The following is a 15,201-nucleotide window of genomic DNA, read 5'->3' as shown; positions in this document are numbered from 1 at the left end:
TACAGGCACCCACCACCATACCTGGCTAATTTTTTGTATTATTAGTAGAGGTGGGGTTTCACCACGTTGGCCAGGCTGGTCTTGAACTCCTGACCTCATGATCCACCAACTTCGGCCTCCCAAAGTGCTGGGATTACAGGCATGAGCCACTGCCCCTGGCCTGTTATTTTGATAGAGATGGCATGAAGTGTATAGATTGCTATGGATCATACGGACATTTTTTAAAAAATGCTGATTCTTTCAGTCTGTGAACATAAAAATATCTTTCCAATTTTTGAGTCCTTTTTCATTTCTTTTATCAGTGTTTTACAGTTTTAATTGTGGAGAACTTTTATTTCTTTGGTAAATTCCCACATATTTTGTTTTATTTGTGGCTACTGCAAATAGTATTACATTTTTGAATTCTTTTTCAGTTTGTTGACTGTTGGCATATAGAAACCCTACTGATTTGTATGTGTTGATTTCGTATTCTGCAAATTTACTCAAGTTATTACCTCTAATAGATTTTGGTGGATGTATTAGGCCATTCTCATATTGCTATAAAAAGTAATCACTGACTGGTTAATTTATAAAGAAAATAGGTTTCATTTGTTCATGTTTCTACAGGCTGTACAGAAAGCATAGCACTGGCTTCTGCTTCTGGGGAAGCCTCTGACAACTGACAAGGTGAAAAATAAATCCAGTTCTTGCACATCACATGGTAACTGCGAGGGCAGGGGGGAAGTGTTACACACACTTATAGATAACCAGCTCTGATCAAAACTTACTATTGTGGGAATGGCACCAAAGGAAATGATGCCAAACTGTCCGTGGAAATCTTGCCCTCATGATTCAATCACCTCCCCTCTAGGCCCACTTCCAACATTGAGGATTATATTTCAATATAAGATTTTGGTGGGAATACACATCCAAACTGTATCATTTTGCCCCTGGCCGTTCCAAATCTCAAATCCTTCTCATATTTCAAAATAAAATCATGACTTCCCAATAATCCCCAAAGTCTTAACTAATTTCAGCCTTAACTCAAAAGGCAAAAGTCTCATCTAAGACAAAGCTAATTTCTTCCTCCTATAAGCCTGTAACATAAAGAAACAAATTAAGTTCTTCCAAGATACAAATGAAGCTGAGGCATTGGGTAAATACTCCTATTCTAAAAGGAAGAAATCAGCCAAAAGAAAGCGGTCACAGGATCTATGATAGTCTGAAACGCAGAAGGGCAGTTATTGAATTGTAAGGCTCCCAAATAATTATTTTTGACTCTGTGTCCCATTTCCAGGGCGTGCTAATGCCTTGAGAAGGTTCTACCTTGTGACTTTGCATGGTTCAGCCCCCACAGCTGCTCTCATGGGCTGGCATACTGTGCCTCTGGCTTTTCAAGGTGCAAGGTGCAGGCTGTAGCTAGATCTACCATTCTGGGGTCTGAGGTCTGGAGGACAATGATCCTCTCCTCACATATCTACTAGGCCATGACCCAGTGGGGAGCCTTCCTGGGGACTGTCACCCCACATTTCTTTTCTCCATTGTTTTAGTAGAGGATCTCCATGAGGGCTCCACACCTGCAACATGCTTCTGCCTGCACACCCTGTCTTTTTCATACATCCTTTGAAATAAAGGTGGAGGCTTCCAAGTCTCAACTACTCGCATTTGGTAAACCCACAGGCCTAACACCACATGGAAGCTACCAAGGTTATGGCTTGCACCCTCTGAAGCAGTGACTGGAGTTGTAACTGGGTCAATATGAGCTACACCTGGAGCTGAAGCAGTGGCAAGGGTGGAGTGAGCCTTGATCCAAAGCTACCCAAGGCAGCAGGTCCTAGACCTGATCCCAGAAACTATTCTCTTCTTTTAGGCCTCAGGGCCTGTGATGGGTTGCTGCCTTTCAGATTTCTAAAATGCCTTCAATTCCTCTTTCCCATTGTCTTGGCTATCAACACTTGCTTTTTTTTAGGTTATACAAATATCTCCAACAAGTGGTTGACCTATATGCTGCTTGAGTTCCTCTCTTATAAAAGCTTTTTATATTTCAGCCATATGACTAGGCTGCAGAGTTTTCAAGCTTTTACACTATGCTTCTTTTGTAAGTATAAGTTACTACTTATTTTATTTTATTTTATTTTTTTCCTAGAACATGTGAGCATAGATTGTTAGAGGCAGCCAGGTCACATCACAAATGCTTTGCTGCTTAGACATTTTTCCAACAGAACCCCTAAATCATCAATTTCAAATTCAAACTTTTTTATATCCCTAGTGCATGACAGAAATTCAGCCAACCACTTTGCTAAGACAACATGCATGACCTTTGTTTCACTCCCAATAAGTTTCTAGTTTTCATCTGACAGCTTCTCAGCCCGGCCTTCACTGTCCAGATCACTATCAGCATTTTGGTCACAGATATTCAACCAGTTTCTAAGAAAATCTCAACTTTCCCTCATTTTTCTGTCTTCTGAATCCCACAAATTCTTCCAACTTCTGCCTGTTTACCCAATTACAAAGCTGATTCCACATTGTGGGGTATTCTTATAACTATTTTCCATTCCTTGGTGCCAAATTTTGTATTAAGCTATTTTTGCAACACTATGAGAGTGGGACTGGATAATTAATTTTTTACAAAGTAGGTTTAAGTGGCTTATGATTCTACAGGCTGTTGAGAAAACATAGTACTGGAATATGCTTTTGCAACACTATGAGAGTAGGACTGGATAATTTGTTTTTTACAAAGTAGGTTTAAGTGGCTTATGATTCTACAGGCTGTAGAGAAAACATAGTACTGGAATATGCTTCTGGGGAGGTCTCTGGAAGTTTACAGTCATGGCAGAAGTTGAAGCAGAATCTTGCACATCACAGGGCAAAAAGCAGAAGCAAAAAACAGAGGGGCGAGTTTTTGCACAGTTTTAAATAACCAGATTTTATGGGAACTCACTCACTATCATGAGGATAGCACCAACTGGGATGGTGCTAAGCCATTTAAAGTAATCCACCCCAATGGTTAAATCACCTTTCAACAGGCCCATCTCCAACATTGAGAATTACATTTAAATATGAGATTTGGGAGGGAACACACATTCAAACCCTATCAGAGGAGTATTTATGCCTTTTCCAATATAACATTATAACATTGGCAAAAAAAAAAAAAAAGGTAATTTGACTTCTTTTCCAGTTGGGATGCGTTTTATTGCTTTCTCCTGTCTGATTGCTCCAGATAGGACTTTCAGCATTATGTTGAATAACAGTGGTAAAAGTGGACATTCTTGTCATCTTCCAGATTTTAGAGAAAAGGCTTTTAGTTTTTCCCCACTTAGTGTGATACTAGCTGTGGGTCTGTCATATATGACTTTATTATGTTGAGGTATGTTCATTCTATACCCAGTTTTCAAAGGGCTTTTTATTATTAAAGAATATTAAATTTTATCAAAATTTTTTAGCATAATTGAAATGATTATATGGATTTTGTCCTTGTTTTTTGTTTTTTTGTTTTTTGTTTTTTTTTTGAGATGTAGTCTCCCTCTGTCACCCAGGCTGGAGTGTAATGGCATGATCTCAGCTCAATGCAACCTCTGCCTCCCGGGTTCAAGTGATTCTCCTTCTTCAGCCTCCTGAGTAGCTGGGATTACAGCTGCTCACCACCATGCCTGTCTAATTTTTGTATTTTTAGTACAGACGTAGCTTCGCCATGTTGGCTAGACTGGTTTCAAACTCCTGACCTCAGGTGATCCATCCACCTCGGCTTCCCAAATTGCTGGGATTACAGGTGTGAACCACTGTTCCTGGCCCCTTCATTCTCTTTATGTGATCTATCACATTCATTGATTTGCATGTTGAACTATCCTTGCATCCTTGGGATAAATCCCACTTGGTCATTATGAATTACCTATTTATGTATTGTTTAATTCAGTTTGCTAGGTGTTTTGCAAATTTTTGCACCAATATTCTCCACTCCAGTCTACTTCACTCTACTATTCCACTACATTCCAGTCCATTCCTTCCCACTCCACTCTACTCCACTCCACTCCATTCCATTAAACTCCAACCCTTTCCAATACACTCCATTCCACTCCACTCCATTTCATTTCATTGCACTCCACTCCACTCCATTCCACTCAACTCCATTCCATTACACTCAATTCCACTCCACTTCACTCCATTCCATTTCACTCCGTTCCAATCCAATCCATTCCATTACACTCCACTCCATTCCATTAAACTCCACTGCACTCCATTCCATGCGGCTCCACTCCACTCCACTCCACTCCACTCTGCTCCAATCCATTCCATTTCACTCCACTCCACTCCTTTCCACTCCATTCATTTCCATTTCTCTACACTCCATTCCACTACACTTCACACTACTCCATTCTCCTCCACTCCACTCTATTCTGCTCCACTACAATTCATTCCACTCTACTCCATAACATTCCACTCCATTCCACTCCATTTCATTATATTCCGTTCCACTCCACTCAACTTTTCTGCACTCCATTGTATTCCACTCCATTTCATTCCATTCCACACCAATCCATTCCATTCCACTCCACTCCACTCCATTCCACTCCACTCCACTCCATTCCACTCCACTCCACTCCACTCCATTCCACTCCATTCTCTTCCATTCCACTCCACTCCACTCCATCCGACTCCACTCCATTCCATTCCAGTCAATTCAACTCCACTCCACTCCATTCCACTCCTGTCCATTCCATTCCACTCCGCTCTATTCCACTCCATTCTATTCCATTCCACTCCACTCCACTCCATTCAACTCCACTCCATTCCACTCCAATCTACTCAATTCCATTCCACTCTTCTTCATTCCATTCCACTCCACCCCACGCCACCACACTCCAATTCATACAAATCCTCTCCACTCCAGTCCACTCCATTCCACTTAACTCCAATCCATTCCACTCCAATCCATTCCACTCCAATCTACTCGTCTCCACCGCACTCCACTCTGTTCCATTCTATTCCATTCCTTTCCATTCCACTACACGCCATTCCACTCCATTCTATTCCATTCCATTCCTCTCCACTCCATTCCAATCCAGTCCATTCGATGCCACTCAATTCCACTGCACTCCACTCCATTCCACTGCACTCCATTCCATTCCACTCCACTCCATTCCATTCCAATAAATTTCACTACATTTTATTCAACTCCATTCCATTCCACTCCACTCCACTCCATTCCCCTCCATTCCATAGCATTCCACTCCACTCCATTACATTACACTCAACTCCATTCCATGCCCCTCCACTCCATTCCATTCCACTCCACTCCATTCCATTCCACTCCACTCCATTCCACTCCAATCCACTCTGTTCCACTCCACTCCATTCCACTACAATCCATTCCATTCTACTCCACTCCATTCCATACAGCTCCATTCCACTGCACTCCACTCAACTCCATTCCACTCCATTCTATTCCATTGCACTCCATTCTATTCCATTCCACTCGATTCCACTCCATTCCACTCTACTCCATTCCATTCCATTCCATCATATTCCATTCCACTCCACTCCACTTCCATTCCACTCCACTCCACTTCATTACACTCCACTCCATTCCATTCCAATCCACTCCATTCCATTCTACTGCATTCCATGCCACTCCACTCCATTCCATTCCACTCCAATCCGTTCCACTCCACTCCATTCCATTCCATTTCACTCCACTCCTTTCCAGTCCACTCTACTCCACTCCACTCAATTCCACTCCATTCCACACCATTCCTCTTGACCCCGTCCCATTCCACTCAACTTCCCTTTATTCTTCTCCACTCCATTCCACTCCACTCCTTTCCATTCCACTCCACTCCATGCCACTCCACTGCGTTATATTCCACTCCACTGCTTTCCACTCCACACCACTCCACTCCAATCCACCCCACTCCATTCCACTCCTTTCCATACCATTCCACTCCACTCCATTCAATTCCACTCCACTCCATTTCATGCCACTCCACTCCAGTCGTTTCCACTTCTCTGCATACCACCCCACTCCATTCCATTCCACTCCACTCCTTTCCATTCCATGCCACTCCATTCCTTTCCATTCCAATCCACTCCATTCCACTCCCCTCCATTCATCTCCACTACACTCCACTCCATTTCATTCCATTACACTCCATTCCGTTCCATTACTTTCTTTTGACAGGATCTCACTCTGTCACCCATGCTGGTGTGGAGTTACACAATCTCAGCTCACATTTCATTTCACCATTCCATTTCATTCCATTCCACTGCACTCCTCTCCACTCCACTCAGTTCCACTCTACTCCACTCCAATCCATTCCATCCCATACCTTTCCAGTCTCTCCCATTACACTCCTTTCTTTGACAAGATCTCCCTCTGTCACACAGGCTGAAGCACAGTGGCACAATCTCAGCACAAATTTCTTCCTTCCATTCCATTCCATTTCGTTCCACTCCACTCAACTCCACTCAAGTCCACTCCACTCCACTCCATGACACTCCAGTCCTCTCCATTCCAATCCATTCCATTGCACTCCACTCCACTCCACTCCATTCCATTCCACTCCACTCCATTCCATTCCATTCCACTTCACTCCATTCCATTTCACTCCACTCCAATCCACTCCACTCCATTCCATTCCACTACTCTCCACTCCATTCCACTCCACTCCATTCCATTTCACTCCACTCAATTCCACTCCACTCCTTTCCATTCCAATCCAATCCAATCCATTCCAATCCAATCTAATCCATTCCACTCCACTCCACTCCATTCCACTAAATTCCATTCCACTCCATTCCACTCCATGCTATTCCATTCCACTCCATTCCACTTCATTCCATTCCATTCCACTTCATTCCATTCCATTCCGATGCATTCCATTCCAATCCACTCCATTTCATTCCACTCCTTTCCATTCGATACCACTCCATTCCATTCCACTCCACTCCATTCCACTCCACTCCATTCCATTCCACTCCACTCCACTCCACTCCAATCCATTCCACTCCACTCCATTCCATTCCAATCCACTCCACTCCACTCCACTCCACTCCAATCCATTCCATTTCACTGCATTCCATTCCATTCCATTCCTTTCTTTCGAGAGTATCTCACTCTGTCACCCAGCCTGGAGTGCAGTGTCACAATCTCATCTCACATTCCATTCCGTTCCATTCCACTCCACTCCACTGTGTTCCATCCGCTCCATTCCATTCTTTTCCATTCCATTTCATTCCACTGAATACCACTTCGTTCCAGTACAATCCATTCCATTCCATTCCACTCGTTTCTTTCGACAGGATCTCCTTCTGTCACACAGGCTGTAGCTCAGTGGCAAAATCCCAAAGCAGATTTCTCCATTTCGTTCTGGTCCATTCTGTTCAATTCTTTTTCATTCCATTCCGTTCCTCTGTGTTCCACTCCACTCCACTCCACTCACTTCATTCCATAACATCCGATTCCGTTTATCTACATTCAACTCCTCTCCACTGCACTGCACTCCACTCCACTCCATTCCACTCTATCCCATTCCATTCTGCTCCATTCCACTGCATGCCACTCTGCCCCACTCTACTCCACTTCATTCCATTTCAGGCCATCCAATTCCATAGCATTCCATTCCTCTCCATTCCACTCCACTGCACTTCACTCCACTACACTCCAGTCCACTCCGTTTCATTGCATTCCACTGCATTCCATTCCAAACCTTTCTTTCTAGAGTATCTCACTGTCACCCAGCCTGGAGTGCAGTGGCACAGTTAAAGCTCACATTTCATTATTCCACTCCATTCAGATCCTTTCCACTTCATTCCACTCCACTCCACTCCATTCCACTCCACTCCACTCCATTCCTCACTACTCGATTCTGTTACACTCAACTCCACTCCATGCCACTCCTCTACATTCCATTCCACTCCACTCCATTTCATTCCATTCCACTCCATTCCATTCCACTCTTTTCCATTCCATTCCAGTCCACTCCACTCCACTCGGTCCCATTCCATTCCATTCCATTCCACTCCACTCCACTTCATTCAATTTCACTCCCCCTACTCCACTCCATTCCAGTCCACTCCACCCTTTTCCATTGCATCGCATTCCATTAAATTCCACTCCACTGCATTGCATTCCACTGCACTCCATTTCATTCCACTACACTCCACTCCATTTCACTCCATTCCATTCCACTACATTCCAGTCCATTCCTTCTCACTCCTCTAAATTCAATTCCACTCCACTCCTTTCCACTCCACCTTACTCCACTCCATTTCATTCCATGTCACTCCATTCCATTCCATGCCACTCCATTCCATTGCATTCCTTTCTTTTGACAGGATCTCTCTCTGTCACCCATCCTGGTGACACAATCTCAGCTCACATTTCATTTCACCATTCCATTTCATTCCACTGCACTCCTCTCCACTCTGCACTCCATTCAATTCCACTGCACTCCTCTCCAATCTGTTCCATTCCATTCCATTCCAATCTCTTCCATTCCACTCTTTTCTTTCTACAGGATCTCATTCTGTCACACAGGTGTAAGCGCGGTAGCACAATCTCAGCACACATTTCTTCTTTCAATTAGACTCCATTCCATTTCCTTCCACTTCACTCCACTCCATTCCAGTCCACTCCAGTCCATTCCACTGAACTCCATTGCACTCCATTCCACTCCATTCCATTCCACTCCACTCCATCACTTTCCACTCCACCCCACTACAAACCATACCGTTCCATTCCATCCCATTACACTTCACTTCACTCTATTCCATTCCTTTCCACTCCACTCCTTTCCACTCCATTAAACCCCACTCCACTCCAATCCACTTCACTGTACTTCAATCCAGTCAATTCTATTCCATTCCATTCTATTCCATTCCATTCCATTCAATTCCTCTTCCCTCCATTCCATTCCATTCCACTCCACTGCATTCCAATCCACTCCACTTCACTCCATTCCCCTCTACTCCACTTCACTGCATTCCATTCCACTCCACTCTATTCCATCCCAGTCCATTCGAATCCATTCCATTTTTTTCCGCTCCACTCATCTCCACTCCACTCCACTCCACTCCATTGCATTCCACTCCATTCCATTCCATTCCACTCCACTTCTTTCCATTCCACTCACCTACACCCCATTCCACTCCATTCCACTCCATTATATTCCATTCCATTCCACTCCATTCAATTCCACTCATTTCCAATCCACTACACTCCATTCAACTCCACTCCATTACATTCCTCTCCACTCCATTCCATTCGAGTACACTCCATTCCATTGTAATCCACTGCACTCTTCTCCACTCCACTCCATTCCACTCCTCTCTACTCCATTCCATTCCACTCCACTCCACTCCATTCCACTCCACTCCATTTCATTCCTCACCAATCCATTCAATTCCTCTCCATTCCACTCAATTCCTCTGCACTCCATTCCATTCCACTCCACTCCATTCCAGTCCATTCCACTCCATTCCACTGCACTCCACTCCATTCCACTCCACTCCACTCTATTCCACTCCACTCCATTCCATTCCACGCCACTCGTTTGCACTCCACTCTATTCCACTCCATTCCATACCATTTCACTGCACTCAATTCCATTCCACTCAACTCCACTCCATTCCTCAACACTCCATTACACTCCATTCCATTGCATTGCACTCCACCCACTCCAGTCCAAACCACTCCACTACATACCGCTCCAGTCCAATGCACTCCACTCCACTTAACTCCATTCCATTCCACTCTACTACATTCCAGTCCACTCCACTCCATTCCATTCCATTGCAGTCCACTCCACTACACTCCATTCCACTCCACTGCATTCCATTCCACTCCATTCCATTTCATTCCATTCCTCTCCACTCCATTCTACTACATTCTAATCCATTCCATTCCACTCTGTTCCTTTCCTCTCCACTCCACTCCACTCCATGGCACTCCACTCCACTCCATTCCACTCCACTCCACTCCAATCCACTCAATTCCATTCCACTCTACTCCATTGCATTCCTTTCCATTCCACTCCACTACATTTCATTCCACTCCACTTCATTCCACTCCATTCCATTCCATTGCACTCCACTCCTCTCCACTCCACTACATACCACTCTTGTCCAATCCACTCCACTCTGAGTAACTCCATTCCATTCCACTCCACTGCATTCCAATCCACTCCTCTTCATTCCATTCCATTCCACTACACTCGACTCCATTCTACTCCACTCCATTTCATTCCATTCCACTCCACTCCTTTCCATTCAACTCCACTTCTTTGCACACCACTCCACTCCAGTCCACTCCATTTCAATCCATTTCACTCCATTCCATCCCATTCCTTTCTTTAGACATGGTCTCACTCTGTCACCCATGCTGGTGTGCATTGGCACAATCTTAGTTCACATTCCATTTCACCATACCATTCCATTCCATTCCATTGCACTGCACTCCACTCCAATCCACTGAATTCCATTCCACCCAAATCCATTCCATGCCATTCCATTCCAAATCCCTTCCATTCCACTCCATTCTTTCTACATCATCTCCCTCTGTCACACAGGCTGTAGAGCAGTGGCACAATATCAGCAAATATTTCTTCATTCCATTGCATTCCATTCCATTCCATTCCATTCCATTTCACTTCACTCCTCTCCACTCCATTCCACTCAATTCCACTTCACTCCACTCAATTCCACTCTATTTCATTCTACTCCACTCCACTGCACTCCATTCCATTTCACTATGCTCCATCCCATTCCACTCCACTCCACTCCTTTCCATAAAGCTCTATTCCATTCCATTCCACTCCACTTCATTCCATTCCTTTCCATTGCACTCCATTCCATTCCCGCCACTCCACTCCATTCCAGTCCATTCCACTCCATTCCATTCCAGTCCACTCCATTCCATTCCACTCCATTCCACTCCATTCCATTCCATTCCACTCCACTCCAGCCCACTCCACTCCATTCCACTTCAGTCCAATCCACTCCACTCCACTTCACTCCATTCCATTGCACTCCCTTGCATTTCACTCCACTACACTCCATTCCATTCCACTCTGCTCAATTCCATTCCACTCCACTCCACTCAATTCCATTCCATTCCAATCCATTCCAGTCTTTTCCATTTCACTCTACTCCATTCCATTCTAATCCAGTTGGCTCCATTCCATTCTATTCTACTCCCTTCCTTCCCACTCCACTCCACTCCTCTCTACTCCACTTCAATCCTTTCCATTCCACTCCACCCCATTCCATTCCATTCCTTTCTTTGCACAGGATCTCATTCTGGCACAAAGGCAGCAGTGCAGTAGCACAATCTCATCCCACATTTCTTTTCACCATTCCATTGCAATCCATTCCATCCCATTCCATTCCATTCTATTTCACTCCACTCCATTAAATTCCACTCCATTCCATTCCGTTCCAATCCATTGAATTCCATTCCACTCCATTCCATTCCATTCCTCTCCACTCCATTACTTTCCACTCCATTCCATTCTACTGCACTCCTTTCCATTCCACTCCACTCCACTCCACTCCATTCCACTCTACTCCACTCAATTCCATTCGACTCCATTCCATTCCATTCCATTCCATGCCACTCTATTCCACTCCACTCCCCTCCATTCCATTCAACTCGACTTCACTCCACTCCATTCTACACCTTTCCATTCCACTCCACTCCCGTCCGTTTCATTCCACTGCAGTCCAAACCATGCAACTCCACTCCTTTGCAATCCACTCCACTCCTCTCCAATTCATTCCATTCCACTCCATTGCGTTCCATTCCTTTCTTTGGACAGGATATCATTCTGTAACCAATCCTGGTGTGCAGTGGCACAATCTCAGCTTACATTTCATTTCACCATTCCATTCCATTCCATTCTATTCGATTCCATTCCACTGCAAACCACTCCAATCCACTCAATTCCAATCCACTCCACACTCATCCATTCCATGCCATTCCATTTTAATCCCTTCCATTCGACTCCTTTCTTTCAACAGGATCTTCCTCTGTCACAAAGGCTGAAAAAGCAGTGTCAAAATCTCAGCACACATTTCTTCATTCCATTCCATTCCATTCCATTCTAATCCACTACACTCAACCCAACTCCACACCATTCCATTCCACTCGACTCCATTCCACTCCACTTCACTTTATTCCTTTCCATTCCATTCCACTCCACTCCACTTCACTTCAATCCATTCCACTCCACTCCTTTCCATTCCACTCCACTCCGTTCAATTCCACTCCACTCCACTCCATTCAATTCCTTTCAACTCCACTGCATTCTATTCCATTCCACTCCACTCCACTCCACTCCATTCCCTTCCACTCCACTCCGTTCCATTCCACTCCACTCCGTTCCATTCCACTCCACTCCACTCCATTCCATTCCTTTCAACTCCACTGCATTCCATTGCACTCCACTCCTCTCCATTCCATTCCATTCCAGTCCATTCCACTCCATTCCATTCCACTACACTGCATTCCATTCCACTCCACTCCACTCCTTTCCATAAAGCCCCATTCCATTCCATTACAATCCACTCCATTCCATTCCTTTCCACTGCATTCAATTCCATTCCCTCCACTCCATTCCATTCCATTCCATTGCAGTCTATTCCACTCCATTACATTCCACTCCATTCCACTCCTTTCCATTCCATTCCACTCAACTCCAGCCCACTCCACTCCATTCCACTTCAGCCCAATCCACTCTCTCCACTTCACTCCATTCCATTCCACTCCACTGCATTTCACTCCACTCCATTGCATTACATTCCACTAAACTCCATTCCATTCCACTCCACTCAATTCCATTCCACTCCACTCCATTCCATTCAACTCCACTCCACTCCATTCCATTCCATACCAATCCATTCCACTCCTTTCCATTCTACTCCACCCCTTCCACTCCACTCCATTCCATTCCATTCCACTCCACTCCACTCGACTCCATTCCACTCAACTTCATTCCTCTCCATTCCATTCCACTCCATTCTATTCCACTCCACTCAACTCCACTCCACTCCTTTTCAATCCACTCCATTCCACTCCACTCCACTCCATTCCAATCCCCTCCACTCCGCTTAATTGCATTCCACTCCATTCCATTCCATTCCATTCCACTCCTCACCATTTCATTCCACTCCACTAAATTTCACTCCTTTCCATTCCAATCTGCTCCATTCCATTCCACTCCATTCCATTCCACTCCACTCCACTCCATTCCACTCCACTCCATTCCACTGCACCACAATCCACTCCACTCCACTCCATTCCAATCCATTCCACTCTACTCCATTTCATTCCATTCCACTCCATTCCATTACATTCCTTTCTTTCCACAGGACCTCAGTCTGTCACAAAAGATGGAGTGCAGTGTCACAGTCTCAGCCCACGTTTGTATTCACCATTCTATTGCAATCCATTCCATCCCATTCCATTCCATTCTATTTCTCTCCACTCCATTCCCTTCAAGTTCATTCCATTCCATTCCATTGAATTCCACTGCACTCCATTGAATTCCACTCCACTCCACTCCATTCCATTCCATTCCAGTCTATTCCACTCCATTCCATTCCACTGCACTCCATTCGATTCCACTCCATTCCACTCCAGTCCAAACCACTCCACTCCACTTCACTCCTTTCCATTCCACTCCATGGCATTCCAATCCATTCCACTCTACTCCATTCCATTCCACTCCACTCCACTCCATTCCATGCAATTCTGCTCCTCTCCACTCCATTCCATTCCATTCCTGTCCAGTCCATTCCACTCCATTCCATTCCACTGCACTCCATTCGATTCCACTCCATTCCACTCCAGTCCAATCCACTCCACTCCACTTCACTCCTTTCCATTCCACTCCATGGAATTCCAATCCATTCCACTCCACTCCATTCCATTCCACTCCACTCCATTCCATTTCAATCCAATCCATTCCACTCCTTTCCACTCCATTCCTTTCCATTCCACTCCACTCCTCTCCATTCCTTTCCACTCCATTCGATTCCACTCCATTCCATTACACTCAACTCAAATCCACTACACTCCACTCCACTCGTCTCCAATCCTTTCCAGTCCACTCCATTCCACTGCACTCCACTACATGGCAATCCACTCCACTCCACACAATTCCATTCACCTCCAATGCATTCCATTCCATTCCATTCCGTTCCACTCCTCTCCATTTCATTCCACTACACTCCATTCTGCTCCATTCCATTCCAATCTGCTCCATTCCCTTCCACTCCGCTCCATTCCATTCCACTCCACTCCACTCCTTTCCATTCCAATACATTCCACTCCACTCCTTTTCACTCCAATCCACTCCACTCCACTCCATTCCACTGCACTCCACTCCAGTCCACTCCACTCCACTCCATTCCTTTCCATTCCACTGCATTACATTCCATTCCTCTCTTTCCACAAGATCTCACTCTGTAAGAATTTCTGAGGTGCAGTGGCACAATCTCAGCCCACATTTCTTTTCCCCATTCCGTTGCATTCCGTTCCATCCCATTCCATTACATTCTATTTCACTCCACTCCACTCCACTCCTTTCCAGTCCAAATCGACTCCATTCCACTCCACTCCACTCCACTCTATTCCATTCCATTCCATTCCACACCATTGCATTCCATTCCTTTCTTTCGACAGGTTATCACTGTGAAACTCAGACTGGAGTGCAGTGGTCCAATTTCAGGTCACGTTACATGTCAACTTTTCATTGCATTGCATTCTGTTCCATTGCATTCCATTGCATTCCATTCCATTCCATGCCATTACTTTCCATTCCAATCCATTCCATTCCATTCCTCTCCGTTTCACTCCACTCCACTTCACTCCACTACATTCTATTAAATTCGATTCTATTCCACTCCAGTCCACTTCTCTCCACTCCACTGCACTCAACTCCACTCCATTCCACTCCATCCCATTCCATTCCACTCCATTCCACTGCACTCGACTCCACTCCATTCCACTGCACTCGGCTCCACCCCACTCCAATTCACTCGATTCCATTCCTTCCCATTCCATTCCTCTCTATTCCACTCCACTCCACTTCTCTCCACTCCACTCCAGTCCAGTCTATTCTATTCCATTCCTTTCCACTTCATTCCATTCCATTCCTTTCTTTCGAGAGTATCTCACTCTCTCATCAAGCTTGTAGCACAGTGGCACAATCTCAGCTCACATTCCAT

Source organism: Pongo pygmaeus, chromosome 13 (genome assembly GCF_028885625.2).
Source record: "Pongo pygmaeus isolate AG05252 chromosome 13, NHGRI_mPonPyg2-v2.0_pri, whole genome shotgun sequence".
NCBI classification, from domain to species: domain Eukaryota; kingdom Metazoa; phylum Chordata; class Mammalia; order Primates; family Hominidae; genus Pongo; species Pongo pygmaeus.
This window is presented reverse-complemented; position numbering follows the sequence as displayed.